Source organism: Papio anubis, chromosome 11 (genome assembly GCF_008728515.1).
Source record: "Papio anubis isolate 15944 chromosome 11, Panubis1.0, whole genome shotgun sequence".
Lineage (NCBI taxonomy): Eukaryota > Metazoa > Chordata > Mammalia > Primates > Cercopithecidae > Papio > Papio anubis.
In genome coordinates, this window is record NC_044986.1 from 88,537,250 (window position 1) to 88,547,592 (window position 10,343).

Here is a 10,343-nt window from a genome sequence, read left to right on the forward strand (position 1 = left end):
TCCAATTAGAACCTACTAGTGGAGAAATTGACACGGAAAGGAAGGAGTCATTTAGTGGAATTGGTAATGTGATGTTGGGTGAAATACTTTGATCCAAGAAATGTCCCTGTCCTTGCATCCTCGCTCACTGTCCCCTCATAGAAATCCTTGGTCCCCCTATGTCTCATGTCCTGAAACGTCGGGTGGGAGAGGCCCTGAGACACATCCACACAGTCCTGCAGCATGGCGGTGAGCACACTAGGCCATGCCTGAGCATGAGGAGAAGAGAACACTGTAACTGCCAGAGGTTTGCAGCTTTCTCTGAGGGTGGGAACCCACGTCCCCCCTCAGGGTTTCATCCTGCAGGCCCATCTGTTCTGTGTTTTTGCTTTTGATTTCCACTGGTAGCTCTTGTAGACAGCTGAGCATCTTTTCTCCCAAGAAGTGAGCAAGAAAACCTTAGCCAAAATCAGCAGCTGTTGGTGTGCTTAATAGAGAAAATATCTCCCAGAGCTGCCAAGGCCACATGATACAATGGGATCCAGGAAGCCCAAGGTTCTTTTCCCAAGGCACAAAGCAAATTTTAGCACACAGAACCTTCACTTGGCTCACTTCCGCCCTTGGGTCATAAGTGCAGGACCCCAGACTCATTCCTCAGAGGTGCTGCCCAGCCATTCGGAATGGACCGTGGTGGTCCATGGATGTCTGGGAAGTGGTTTGCTTCTAGTCTGTGCTCTTTCCCTGTGGCTGCAAGCTTGCTGGGGCTGGATTCCCAGGCTCTCCGACAGCAGGAGTGCACACACCCTGACCCAGTCTGGATTATGTCCCTCTGTAGACTGGCCATCATTCCCGCCTCTCAGGTTTCAAATCAGGCTATAAGTGCAGATTTCATACCAATCTGTGCGGTGTGGTTTGCCCAGCTGGGACCTCTGGGGCCTTCAGAGGAGTGGAGAGGAGACAGAGTACTGACAAGTTGGGCAGACGACCTTCAAGATCAATTAACACTCCCTGATCGCCGCTAACTCTTCAGTTCTAATCCTAGCAGATGAGCAACAGGGCCCGTCACTTCCCCCAGGCCTCACATTCCAAGTTCTGTACTCTCTCCTCTGCTCTTACCACCCCACCCTGAAGGATCCAGGAAAGCCACACTACCCTTGGCTGCCTGGACTTCCCCCTCCAGCTGAGCTGCTGAGAGGCTGGAGGACCGTGGGGTGGAGCAGACTTCTGACTCTCTGAGGAAGAATCCAGCTGAGAGCCCCTCTTCTTAAGTGCTTCCAACCCAGGCAGTCGGGGTAAAGCAGGTCTGCAAACAGGGTGAGCAGAGGTCAGAAGGGAAGAGACAGCCTCTGCAAACATCAACACCATGCCCTAGAACTGAGGCCCCAGCTGGAGCCTCGCCAGCAGCCTCCCAGTTAATCAAGAAAAAGATCCGGAATCGGGGACAAGGAAGATGCATCAGGGCCAAGCCTCGCGCTGGATACAGCCTGATGTTTCTTGGTGCCATTGACAGTCCTGGCTGCATTCTGCTCGCCCGAGGTCAGTCCTGCCACCAGGTCAGGGCTGGTGTAACTGCCCTCCCTGCCAGGCCTTAGTCCCATTCCCTGGAATTAGACCTCATCTTCCTATTTCCTCTTGGGGGGCTTGTAGGGATGGGCTTTTCCTGATGATGGACAGGGCTTTTTCTGGTGCCAGTGACAACTCCGGGGTTGCAGCTGTAACGTTTCCCATTGCTCCTTCCATCCAGACATCCTCTCACCTCACCTGTGGATTTCAACAGTTGCCCAGACTAGACCTGAGTTTTCATTTGATATCAGGGACATAGAGGAAGAAACAGGAGCTTTAGCGCTAGATCTCTGTCAAAGTCCTGGTTCTGCACTTACTACCTGTGTGGCTTTGAGCAAGTCGCTTACCCTCTCAGAGCCCCCTCTTCCCCCACAGAGAAATGGGAGAATGGAAGCTATCACAGTGGCTTCCATCTAGAAGGAGCTCCTGCCAGCCCTTCTCTAACAGATCAGGGGATTGGATGTGCATCCACCACTCCCTGGCATTTAGAATCCCAGCCACGTGCAAGTTCTGGCTTGGCCATCTGCTCCATTGCTCTCAGCACACCACTCTGCATGGTGGGACAGTTCCCCATCTATGGTGCCCTCCTGAGCCATCACTGACCAGGCTTCGGTCTCCTTGGACAACTTTTATTACGTGGTCTGCCCACAGTGGGTGGCCCTGGCTGCTCCCAGGTCAGGGACCATGGCACTCAGCCTGCATCTCAGGAGTACCTGTCTGCATTTTACACCTAGCAGTTTCTCCATGAAGACTTGCTGGGTTGAAAAGATTTGAGAACATGGCACAAGGTCAACAGCTGCGGGTTGGGGATCAAGAGAACCTCAGCTTCATACTCTTAACTTTACTCAAATTAACCAAACACTTCAGTATAAATGCATCCTCAAAACAGTTCCTCCCGTGTGTCTTCTGCCTTAGAGAATGACACCAGCTCCCACTCAGTGCCAAAGCCTGGGCTTCATTTCTCACTGTGCCCTTCACCCACCCTCCTCATTCCACCACCCTCTCTATCACCCTCTCCACTACCCTCTCCATTGCCCTCTCAACCACCCTTTCCATCATCCTCTCCAACACCCTCTCCATCACCCTTTCCACCACCCTCTCCACCATCCCCTCCACAACCATCTCCATCATCCTCTCTACCACTCTCTCCATCACCTTCTCTACAAACCTCTCCATCACCCTCTCTACCACCCTCTCCATCATCAGCCTCTCCATCACCCTATGCTTCACCCTCTCCCTCCTACCAATCTCCACAATCTGTGGCTTCTGCTTCCTTTGTCTTATATCTCACATTTAGTCTCTAGAATGCACATTAGTTTAGTGACCAGAGAAGAGGTCCCATGCCGCTGGGTTTTCACTAATGTCACTGCCACCACCTGCGTGATCTCATGCCAGCAACATCTTTCTCCCAGCCTGAATAACTCTTACTCATCCCAAAGACCTCAACTCCAATATTGCCTCTTCTAAGAATCCATTCTTGCCTCTTTCCAAATTGGATTAGGTGTTCGCCCTCCCAGCCTATATGGATTAGATGTCCACCTGCTCAACCTATATGCTCCCTTCACACCCCCATAGAGTAATTGTCATTCTTTGTGAATACTGCTAGTTTTCTTGTCTGTGTTCAACATTAGATGGAGTACCCTCCAATGGCAGGGATGGTGTTGGTCCTTTTCAATGTGATGTTCATTCCTAGCAGGCTACAGACAGGGTTTAGTAAACACTTGACATTTCTTGAGTGGATAAGTTCTCCTTCTGTAGAAATGAACTCACCAAAGGTGTAGGTAAGACTCTCCTAGATTAAAGGCTAAGGAGCATGACCACTAAATTCATAATGCAAACCTGGGTTGGATCCTGGACTAGGAAAGAGCCATTCATGGGACAATTGGTAAAATCTGCATAAAGTCTATGGATTAGACGAATGTTCTATCAATGTTAATTTCCTGATGTTGTTCCCTGTACTCAGATGGCCTGAGAAACTAACATCTAGGAAATCTGAGCCGAAAAGTATATGGGAATTTTTTATTCTTTTTTTCACCTTTTTCGTAAAGTATAAAATTATATAAAATTGAAATTTAAAAATGTAGACAAAATAAAGGTGTATATTAATTGGAAAGAGTGAAAACTAACTTCAGGATTCCCTCAGAACTTGATTTTTTATTAGCAAATTTATCACCATTTCCTTTTCCTTCTGCTTCTCCTTTTTCTATAAAAAGCAGGATCGGTGTGACAGGGAGTGGGAGGGACTCACTGCTGAGAGCCTGCATGACAGGCATGTGTGTGATGAGTAGGCCCCTGAACCCTGCTGGGTGCCACCAACCAGCCTAGCAAGTGACTGCAGAGCCCCTGATGGTCAAGGTGGACCAGGCCGGCCCAACACACCAGCCCAAGTGCCTCCCGCTGGACGTGCTGGGCAAACGATTCAACTGGACTCGGGTAAACACCAGAGCTGCTTCCTACCGTACTGAGGACAGCACCCGGATGTTCATGGGAATGGGTTTCACAAACAGAGAAGACCCCCCAGGAAGGGGAGAGCCCAGCCCAACCCTGAGCTCCACCCCGTCTTTCATCCTCAAGCCAAGAAGGCTTGTCCTCCGCCTAGTCCTCAGGGTGCGGACAGACCGTCTGAGTCTCAGAGTTGGGGCCTTCCCTTCAGATATCAGGAGTGCAGGAGAGGTTGCAGGTGAAACCCCAGGCCTAGTTCATCAGCTTGAGCCCCAAAGCTGGACAAACATCCCCTGTGGCAGCTGGCAGGCCTGCACCCTCCAGGAGTACAGCTGGTCCAGGCCGTCCTTCCCGTCCAAGCCTTGCAGACCTGGGAGTCATGCCACTGCTTCCTCCTACAGCTGCAGAGCCCCTGCACTCAGAGGCAGGATATCCCAGGTTTAGCCACCCAAGCTCCAGAAGAAGGGCAGCCAGCCTTGGCTTGGGCATCTGGGGCAACGTGGTAAGCACTTTCCCACAGCACTGCCCCCAGGGCTGTTCAAAAGCTATTCTTTGGAATGAAATAAAATCTGCCCCCAGCAACTTCCACCTACAGATCAAAGTCCTACCCTATGGTGATTACACGGAATCGGTTTGTTTTCTCTACCTTGTTGCGGTCCTTTAAACATCTGGAGATAGTAACCGTTTTCCTCCAGTCTTTTTTTAGACAGCACTGTGGGATTAGATAGTTCTTCCACTCGTCTTCAAACAGCATGGTTTCTAGATCACTCAAGATGTTATCACTGTCTCATATACTCACTTTCAAGGTTCTTTCTATAATGCAATGGACAATGAGACTACAAAGTTCCAGACAAACTAGCCAGCACAGAAGACAATAGGGCCATTGCCTCCTCTGACCCACACCCCATTTTTGCATTAATGCATCCCATCATGGCCTTGTTAGCAATGTGTGACGTTATTGCTCCCACTGAAGCTGCAAGACACCCACAAACTCAAAAACATTCACTCTCTCATATTTGCACAATTAACTTTTGAATGCAAAATAGATGTTTTATGTTAATTATTGCTAATATTATATATGTTAGTTTTGTCTCTGCGGTTAACACAATTTGATAACTATTCCTTAGCCTCCCAAGAGCATAGGGAGTCCCTTTTAATGACGTGCATGGTGGCTCCAAGCACGTAATCTGGGATGGGAGAGTGTGCAAAAAGACAAAGTTCCACAGGGCCCTGCCCAACTGACAATGCTCCCTTATTCCTGGGGAAGCCAAGCAGAGAACACTCCAATGCCTTGGACCATGGATATGAGGCATTGTGAAGGGACTGTATGCTCTAGAGAGGGTGTAAGGGGATGCGAGGGATGCTGGAGGCAAAGTGCACCTCTGGACATGCGCGCATTTGGAATCCAGTCAGGAACCAGGAGGCCTATGGGCCTGGAGGGAGGGTCCTGGCAGCCCAGACACCCCTCCCCACACCCACAGGAGTTAAAACAAAGGCATCACTCTGCTTCATCACTTCTAGAAGAAAGAGAGGCAAGGAAATTGAATGTACACTTCACAAAGGGTCTGATTTACTACTTCTGAAAAAAACTCTGAACCTTTTTCATTCTGATGATATCCAGACTCCAGAGGGGCAGCAGTTCACTTCAGCAGTAGACAGTAATGTAGGTCTCTGCTCTGGAACTGCAAGCCATAGTCTGCAAGAAGAAACCCCACCTAGGAAAGTGGCACCAAGAAAATGCTTCCTGCCAAGACAATGTATTAAATTTATCCCTTACAAACACATCTCAACTGGGGCTACTTCTGCCTCAGTGAACTGTCAGAAAGGAAGGCAATGTGGTGATTTTTCTTTCATCACATAAAAGAAGTCAGTAAAGTGGAGCGCTAGGATTTTACTAGCAAATGCATCAACAACGGACACAAGGTAGCCTTGACCTCATGCAGGATTCCACAGATGTTAAAGTGTCTCTACAGATGAGTGGGGTCACCTGTGGCCAAGTGGTTCCATCATTAAACCATCGAAGGATTAGACCATGTCTAGTATAGGGTTCATTGAAAGCAACTTCCGGGTGGTCACAGCAACAATTGGAAGGTTTGGGGTACTTACTGTGGTCCCAAGAGGTATATGTGGTCTCTGGGCATGGATGATACTCATTCATTTCATGTTGGTCCAAAGGCATGGTATTTGGTGAATGTTTTACATCATTTCTGCTTTGAAGTTGTGGTAATTTGTTGTTTCATTTAAGATGTTCATTTTCTCCCTCTCCTTTCTCTACTAGTTTTGGTTTATGTTTTCAGCAGTACTCAAAGCAACTTTAACCATAAATCTCAGTGCCTTGAAATTATTTTTAATTAAACAAAAAACTCATATTTAATATAAAACAAATGTATATTAATTAAAACTCTGAAGACAGACTTAGTAGAGGTTTAAATTTTAAACCAAACCAATCAGAAAAAAGAACCAACAAAAATTTAATAAATGGCAAAATTTGGGAAGAAAGCAAACAATAATAGCTGATGGAGCATTTAGTTGGTGCCATGCACTATTCTGAACATTCTATAAATATCAAAGAATTATTTCACAATCCTATGAGTTATGCAACTTAAAGACAAAAAACCTTAGATGCAGAAAGGTTAAGTGGTTTTCTTATGATGGCCTTTCTAGTAACTTTAAGAACTAGAATTTGAATGCAAAATCCCCACCCTTAACTATTATACTGCTTCTTTCTTGTTATAAAGTATATTAAATAGAAGTCAAAAATTATAGCAATTGTATAAATAATTCCAAATATATCACTGATTATAATAACTATTACTGGGCTAAATTTTCCCCTCGAAAGGCAAATTATGTCAACTTAAATGTACTGCTTACTTAATACAAAAATCTTATACACAAACACATACAGGATTGAAATTAAGACAGACAACAGTATCAGAGTTGTCACAGAGGCCTGCTAATCTCCCGCTTCTCACATTTCTAGAGAGGTAAGCATGCCACTCCAGCCATTGGCTGGTCCCCCTTTCCACTCCCTCACATGCAGGTCTCTATCCAGAAGGAAATTATCTGACCCTGGAAATGCAGCGAAGGTAACTTCTGTTGGATTCTCGTGACCACTTTACTGAATTCCCCACATTAAAAGGTGAGCAGGGAGGGCATGTTCTACTTTCTCCTGCAGCTTCCAGGACCTGCCTGTGCTTTGTCATTGCAGGGCTGGGCACACTGCTGCCTCTGGGAAGCAGTACTCTTCTCATGCTCCTCGCTCCCAGGCTTTGGTTAGTTGAGCACCTTAGTCATCCAGTCTGCAGGACCAAGAATCTCCAATTCGGAGAAGAAGAAAAAGGAAAAGGAAATTCCATTTCTCCCTTAAGCACAAGACTACTTTTCCATAATAAAGTCACCTCTGTTCTTAGGACTCATCCAGCTGTGCTCCCAGTGGATTAAGAACCCAAAAGAGATGTGCAAGTATATATCTCCCTCCAAAACCTGGATGGGATTTTAACAAACATGTCAGAAATTGAAAGAACCAAGAGCACAAAAGACCAAGGGTGTAAATAATAAAACGAACAAACTTGATTGTGTAACTAGAGATAGAAAACAGAAAAAGATATGGAGATGTTGTTTCTACCTAAAACAATAAATAATAAACAAAAATATTATAAAAGTCTACTGTGTGCAGTACCCCCTCATTATCCCCAAGAGATTTGTTCCAAGATCCCCAGCAGATGCCTGAAACCTTGGATAGCACCAAACCCTATATACTGCTTTTTCCTGTACATACACACCTATGATAAAGTTCAATGTACAAATTTGGCACAGTAAGAGATTAACAATAATAGTAAAGCAGAATAATTATAACAATATACTCATGAAAGTTATATGAATGTGGTCTCTCAAAATATCTTACTGCACTGTATTCACCCTTCTTGTGATCTGTAGATCTCATCATCACAACAATTAGTAAGTGACCAACGGGCAGATAGCATAGGCAGTGTGGATACCTGGAAAAAGGGATGATTCACCTCCCCGGTGAGATGGGGAGGTGAATGGCACCAGATTTCATCATATTACTCAGAATGCATGCAATTTAAAACTTATGAACTCTTTATTTCTGGGAGTTTCCATCTAATATTTTTGAACACCTGTTCACTGGGATAACTAAAACTACGGAAAGCCAAACTGCATATGAGTGAGGACTACTGTACTTTGCTCCCAATAAAATTTTAATTTTGAAAGAGGAAAAATTATAACAACTCCATATGTAGAATAACCAGAAACTAAGAAGAAAGAAATAGCCTCTCTCCCCAAAATGAGGTTAACATTTAAAAATATAAAACAACTTCAAAACAATATTTAGACTTAAAAAGAAATCAAAGGTAAAACGGCTCTTTAAAAGGAAATGTAATTCAGAACAGTATCTATTGAAACCTCTAAGATATGGCCAAAAAGTACTCTAGTACTCTAAGGAGCAATTATAGCCTCAAATGCATTGGCTTCAAAATATACTGAAAATGAATTAAAATATTGTACTGAAGTAACCTTCAATTTCAGAAGAACTCCCGAGTAAACACAAAACAATTTTAACAGAGGAAAAAATACATTAAGTTAAAATACAAGTTAATGAAATAAGAATGATTATTAAATAAGAATGAATTAAAAGAAGGTGATAAAATACCAACAGTTCTCTCTGAATGGAGGGCTCACACCTGCCTGACCCTTTGCTGGAGTAATCTCTGAGCTGCAGTCTCAGATTACCTGATGCCCCACAGTCACTCTCACTGAAGCTGGAGGGTTTAGACCCACCTAAGGCATCACAATGCCTCAGTGATGGTAAACACACCTCAGAAACCTCTCAGCCCATCTTTCCCCAGCTCTACTCAGAAAGCTGTTTCTCAGTTGAGCCACGCTCTGATAGTTCTTAACCCTAGACAAAGGAGGAGAAAAGATATATGCGTCAGGCAGAAGTGGCCTCTCTCTCCTTTGTGCAAATGCACCACCAGGGCACTCAGACTGCACCCACTGCAGGGAGACAAAAGAGGAGAGCAGAGCCAGAAGAGGAAGTTGCCCTTATGGACTTCCAAGTGCTTGATCGGCTCCCCTTGCATGGATCAGTGACAGCCACTTCCGGGAGACATCTTGGGCTGAGCTATTAACACTCAACTCCTCCTGCCTGCACCTTGTGGAGGGAGCAGCTGGTCAAGCACTGAGTCCAAGGAGAAGGTCTGGCCTCCTCACCTGAGAGGAAGAAGGATGGGGACAACCAGGAACAGAGAGGACTGGGGCTTCTCTAGGAGACCAGGCCCTCGCAGGAAAGAGAAGCCCCACAGACATGAGGGCTGGCTGAGCTTTGCCCATTGGGCAGTACTATGGACTGAGCTATGTCTCCCCCAAAATCCAAGTGTTGAAGCCCTAGCCCCAGTATGACAGTATTTAGAGGCAGGGCCTTTAAGGAAGTAAATAAGGTTAAATGCAGTCATAAGGATGAGGCCCTGATCCAACAGGACTGCTGTCCTATAGGAAAAGGAAAAGACACGAGAAGTACACACACAGGGAAAAATCCACGTGAGGACACAATGAGAAGGCAGCCATTGCAAGTTCAGAAGAGAGTCCTCACCAGAAACCAACCCTACTGCCACCTTGTTCTTGGACTTCAGGACCGTGAGAAAATGAGTTTCTGTTGTTTAAGCCACCCAGTCTGTGGTACTTTGCTATGGCAGCCCAAGTAGACTAATACATGGAGAATAAATAAATAAATAAATAAACAAATAGCAAAACAAAACACAGCCACTTCCTCTATTGGAATAGCCAAGATTTTTCTTTTTACATACTATATATTAGAAAGACAGAGAGTAAAAATGTAAAGAAAAGTGTTGGCTCTTTTATTTTAACTAGTGCTTACCAAGTTTAAAACAATATAAATGGTGAAGACCATCACACGCATCCCTTCATTTGACACTTCAGGTCATGGCATCTGTCTGAACCTCCACAGCTCATCCCATTCGACAAATATTTGACTGAACAAATATCTGACGGCAGATCTTGCAGAACATATGTGTGAGAGGGAAGGACTGACCCAGGGTGAATGTCACAGAGGTGAGCAGCAGGGACCCAGCTCAGCACTCTCCCTTCCGGGCAGAGCTGTGTCCTCCCGCGAGTGCTTGGGGCAGAAGCCATGGAGTCCACGTGGGGTCCCTCTAGAGTCTGCACCTGTGTAAACAACTGCACCTCCCTCATCTTCCATGTGCGTGCCTGACAGGGCCTGGCTCTGGCCAGGGAACAGGGGGAGCAGCCCAGAGGTGGCCCTTCAACACAAGAGCAGCAGGAGTCAAGCAGGAAACCCGGGGAGCCGCTCCATGAGGAGG

At 45.9% G+C, this 10,343-nt stretch overlaps 1 long non-coding RNA gene across 1 annotated transcript; it reads right to left on the reverse strand.

Moving 5' to 3' along the window:
- Nucleotides 1–381: 381 nt before the first annotated feature.
- On the reverse strand, nucleotides 382–8,650 carry LOC108587580. Its single transcript, XR_002524260.2, has 2 exons — nucleotides 6,091–8,650; nucleotides 382–4,797 (listed from the first exon to the last, which is right to left on the reverse strand). It is a non-coding gene; the product is annotated as an uncharacterized LOC108587580 (long non-coding RNA).
- Between the last annotated feature and the right edge of the window lie 1,693 nt (nucleotides 8,651–10,343).